This window comes from Octodon degus, unplaced genomic scaffold (assembly GCF_000260255.1).
Source record: "Octodon degus isolate 3935 unplaced genomic scaffold, OctDeg1.0 scaffold00091, whole genome shotgun sequence".
NCBI classification, from domain to species: domain Eukaryota; kingdom Metazoa; phylum Chordata; class Mammalia; order Rodentia; family Octodontidae; genus Octodon; species Octodon degus.
Genome location: NW_004524667.1, coordinates 6,136,310 through 6,141,866, shown reverse-complemented (window position 1 = coordinate 6,141,866; position 5,557 = coordinate 6,136,310).

Sequence of the window (5,557 nt, the reverse complement as noted above, 5' to 3'; positions counted from 1 at the left end):
TTAGGCACAGTGTCGTTTTTTCTTGTATTCAAAGCACTTGTTCTGTGCATCCTTTTACTTATGCTCTCTCTTCCTTCACTACAATGCAAGAATCAGAAGGGCAGGGCCCACCCCCATCTCTGATGCTGCACCCCCAGTGCCGAGTATAAAGTTTATTCTGCAAATTTTTTGGTAAGTGGATGGACCGGTGAGTGGGTGGATTGTGTAAGAAGTGAATCTCCCTAGTAGAGCACTCGGTCCCATTTTGGTAAAGGGTAAGAGCAGATGTAGTTTTAACTGCATCTCAGTGCCTTGAGAACTTTTCCATGGTGTAGAGATAAACAAGTCCTCTTTCTCTTCAGGCACGACTGGGCTGACCGTTGAGAGGATGGCTCAGCTGACCTAGTTTGTGAATCCTTGTTTGGGATGATCTTGTGCCCAGTGGGGTAGGGCTGTGCCTGTGTGTGTGTGTATGCTTGTGTGTGTATGCGTGTGTGTGTTTGCATGTGCATGTATGTGTGCATGTACACGCATATCATATTTCTCAAATACGAAAGGTGGGAGGGGCAGGAGTGGGAACCTTATCATCACAAACAATACCAGGCTTGCCAAGAAGGGAAGAAAATAAATCTGAGACAGCTGGTGCCTTGGGAATTCTGGGTAGAGAGGTAAAGACCAGAAGTCTCCTTGGTTTAGACTCTGGGCCCTGCGTGATTGCATTCTTCCCATCACAGTTCTTGGTAGCCGTAAGAATAACCAATCATGTGTAAGAAAAATGTATCAGTGGAGGAAGACAGAGGAGAAAAAAGCAAAATAGGAGAGGAAAAGGGCTAAAGGAATTATAATTCACACTCATCTGAGAAAGAAATTAAAAAAGCATAGCAGCAAAGGCTAAAAGTTTGAGACAAGTAAAAAAGTAAGATGTTTTGAAAATGAGAGATGATGTAAAAGATTTAAAATAAAAGACGTGAAGAGCTACTGAAGTAAAGAGGTAAGTTTGAAAGTGCGAAGGATATAAGATATGCTAAACATAAAGCTAGGCAATTGAGAATGAAAATAGTTTCTTGAAGTACGAGTGTCAAAATAAAGAAGAAACTTTAGTAAGTCCTCAAAAAAGAAAAAAGTAAGGGCTTAAAGCAAAAGCAAAGAGGTCAAAATAGGAGCCAAAAATGTGAAAGGTAAAGAGATTTTCTAGGGACACAAATCATGAAGAGCAGCGGAAGCATGAGGGATACTGAACTTCTCCCGGGCACCCCCTTCTACTAGGGGTGCACATGACCTGACCCCCAGGCCTAGCGCTCCAGAGCTGCCCGCTGTCCTGAGGCCCTGCACGGCACAGCCCTGGGTCGTATGCTGCCTGTGCCACCTGGTCAGGGGAGGCTATGGGGAACGAAGCTGGGCTGGTGGACCAGGTGCTCTAAAGCCTACCTGGAGGCTAAGTGAAGCAAAAGGGATGAATCCAACCACCGTGCAAACTGTGCATTTAGCCACTGTGCAAAGTTGGGAGTCTCCAGATGTTTGCCACAGAAAGTCACCATTTGAAAAATAATAAATTAATGAGAGTGAAGACCAGACATGAGCCAAGCAGTTCTGCTCATAAGTGACCCCAAAGGGAAGTGCCAGGGAAGGGTGTGGGTTGGCAGTGGGAAGCGTAGGGGAACTGCTGTGAGAGAATTTTAAAAGAAGACCTTGCTCCCTATAGAAGTGGCTTAAGATACAGGAGTGACAGGGGTTAGTGATATTGGTGTTCTGTGGTTTGGAATCAGGTACTTTGGGATAGGACAGGAAATCCTACCACACTGGACCTAACAATTGAAAAAAAAAAAAAAGATTTTCCCTTTCACCAAGGGTGCCCCAGAAGAAGGCAGCCTCTATTCCTCTTGATGCCAAAGACAAGGTCAAAAGAAAGCTTTAGAGATCAAGAGGGTGGCTGAAAGTCTTCTCTAGGAACAAAAAGAAACAAGACAAAATGAAGCAAACAAAAGAACTTCAGGTGACCCTTGGCAGTGGCTGAAACCTCAGGGCTTGGCACCAAGGAAAGCACCCCAGAGAGACTGACTGGATCCCCAGGTTGAGCTGCACCTGACCTCTGAGTCTGCCTTGAAGAAGCCAAGCCCCCAAGCTTGTCCTCACTGGGAAGCCACGCCCCACTCACACAGCCATGGACACACTCTGTGTCAGTGGTGTGCTAAGGTCCCTATCCTGCCCCGGCCTGGATTCTGACTGGTGCTCTGCATGTGGCAGGTTCACTGAAATGGAGTACAGCTGGCTAATTAATTCCTTCTCTGTCCTTCTCTCCTCTTCCTTCTTCTCAGTTCTAGGGACTGGGCCCAGGGCCTTTGCACTGAGCTATATCTCTAGCCCTTTAAAAATTATTTTATTTTTTAAAATTTTTTAAAATTTTATTTATTTATTTGTGTGTGTGTGTGTGTGTGTGGCCAGCTCAGCCCACCAGGGGGTGGGGCTGGCTGGCATGTGGTGCTAGGGGATTGAACCCAAATTGCTGATCGCCCTACCTCAGCCTCCCAGAATACCATCCATCAGGCCTGACTTCCAGCTAATTCTAAGTGTATGCTTTTTTTCCACTATGAACATAAAAGAGAAACGATCCCCTGAAGTAAAGATAAGTCTACTGTGATTGTTGGTTGGTTCACTCAGTGGCTGACCATCCAAGGCGACATCAACGACACATCTTCCATATGCAGTGAGTGTGACTTTGGCTGACCCGCTCCACAGGCCCACCTCAATGCTCTGTGTCAGATCACACCCTCACATGAAGATGACAACTCTCAAGTGGATGAAGAAGGACTCTTTCTGCCAGTTGGAAATCTTTCCCAGTGACAGCTGATGGGAACAGGTGTTGGGGTTTTCTCCTAGCCATATGCTCAAAATGAGTGATGACTGTTTTTGAGAAGTGAGACCTAGGCTGTTTTGGCCATGGCTCTTGGCTCACCTCTGATTCAGTCACTATTGGAAATATTCCTTTCTGCCCTCAAAAAGATACACCACTGAGTACCTTGTTCTTAATCTAGGTTCTCTTTGCCTCCAGGAGACTGTAAAACCCCAAAAGTTAATCTTTTAATATTGGACAGCTGGGGCTGGGGAGATGGCTCAGTAGAATAAGTGCTTTCCTGGTAAGCACAAGGGTCTGAGTTCAATCCCCGGTTCCTCAAAAAAAAAAAAAAAAAAAAGACAGCTTGGCCACAATACAAACTCAGCAATGGCAGCCTTGGCCTGAAGGGGAATTTTTGACCCTTAAATCCTCCAAGACCTGATGATTTTAGTCATCACATGGGCAAATGACCAGATAGCCCCTAGTCCAAGCCTTCTTCACTTTGAGGACATGTCACTCTCTTATTCAGTCCTGTAAAGGGGCTCAAGTTCTTTTAGCCTAAACGACTCTGTTTGATTCTCTTCCCTCTGCTGCAACAGTTCCTTTAGACAATGTACCTCCAGTCTTTGTTCCTCCTCCTCCATAGCCTCAAGCCCAGACTTCTCAGTCTTCTCAACTAGAGGCTCCTGAGTATCCGGTCTCACCCCTCCCCCTTGTCTCACCCACTATGGCCTCCTGTGCTTCTTTACTTCCTCACCCTAATCTCAAACTCTCCAATCTCCTCAACCTGAGGCACCTATCCTGTCTGATGACCCCTCTTCTTCCTCCTCTCTGTTCCCCTGTTGCAAATTTTTCCTCCTGCTCACCACACCCAATCTCGCATCTCTTCAACCACCTGGTGAACTGTGGGATATGCGGCATGACCTGCTACCATGTGGTCCTCAGCAGGCATCTTGCTGCAGGTCACATGGGGAGCAACCACCATCTTGTGGTCCCTCATCATGTGGTCAGCAGCAGTCATTTTGTTGCAGGTAGTGTGAGGACCAGTCAACATCTTCTGATCCCTTACCATATAACCATCAGCAGCCATTTTGTGAACCTCATGGTACTTAGCCACCATCTTTTTTTTTTTTTTTTTTTTTTTTTTTTTTTTTTTTTTTTTTGTGGAACTGGGGATTGAACTCAGGCCCTTGTACTTGCCAGGGAAGCGCTTATTCCACTGAGCCATTTCTCCGGCCCCTTAGCCGCTATCTTGTGTTTTCCTGTCTCACATGATGGAAGGCAGCCCTCATGTGGTCAGCTGCCCTGTAATAGCCCAGATGGCCAGCTACACCTCCCACTGAACAATCCTCTCAGCCTCAATCTTTGCTTCCTCTTGGGGAGCAGTCTTGTCCTGAGGGACTAGTTTGTATCCATATTCCTTTTTCCCTTGCCAACTTATTCCAAATTAACCATAAGTTAGGTTCCTTTTCTGCTGACCCACAAACTTACATTAAGGAGTTTGAATTTATAACTAAATGTTATGATATACATTTTTTTTAATATTTATTTATTTATTTATTTATTTATTTATTTATTTATTTATTTATTTAATGTGTGGCCAGCTCAGCCCACCAGGGGGCGGGCTGGCTGGCATGTGGTGCTGGGGATTGAACCGTGGTCCCTGTGCTTTGCTAAGTTTGTTCTAAGTAGGTGCTTTAGACCACTGAGCCATCTCACCAGCCCAAATATTTGCAAATCACACATCTTTTTTTTTTTTTTTTTGGTGGAACCGGGGATTGAACTCAGACCCTTGCACTTGCCAGGCAAACACTTATCCTACTGAGCCATCTCCCCCGGCCCATGATATACATTTTAAGGATGTTTATGTGAGTCTAAACACCACTCTTACCTCACAGCAAAGAACTAAATTATGGCAAATGGCTCAAAAGGAAGCCAATAGACATTGAGCCAATACTTCTGAAAATGACCCTGAATCTGTTAACAGTGCCAGAACAAGATCATAACTGGAATTACCAAGATGGAGATGGGTCTAACAAAGTACATAAGATGATTGAATGTAGGGTAGTGGGCCTTAACAAAATATCTCACAAGCACGCTAATTACAATGAGCTTTTAGAACTGATCTAAGAGGCTAATGAAAATCCCCCCATGTTCCTCATATGTCTTAGGGATACCTTAACAAAGTTTATTAATGTAGATCCCAACTCTCTTGAGGGAACAATTGTCATTAATTTCTATTTTATTTCTCAGTGTGCCCCAGTCGTTCAGGCAAAACTAAAAAAAAAAAAAAAAAAAAAAAAAAGAAAATTGAACTTAGCCCTTGAGCCCCACTGGGAGACCTAAATATGGCCTTTTTGTCTTCAGCAATAAAGATGAAGGGGACAGGAGATAACTCAGAGGCATAAGCACCTACCTGGCAAGCACGAGGACTCAAGTTTGATCCCTTGCCCCACATGCCATGTGGTCTTGGCCCTGATGCCCGGATGTGCTGTCTCAGCCCCGGATGAAGGAACCCACTGTGTGACCCTGGAACCAAGTGTGGTGGCACACACTTGTAATCCCAGAACTCAGGGGTTGAATCAGGAGGATCTCTGTGAGTTCGAGACCAGCCTGGGGCCTATAAAAGTGAGCAAAAGGGCAGCCTGAACTGCATGGCAAGACACTGTCGCAAAAACAAACAAATAAGAAACAGTAGAGATTAAAAACTAAAGGTGGAACAAGAGGCCCAAAAAAAGAAACTTG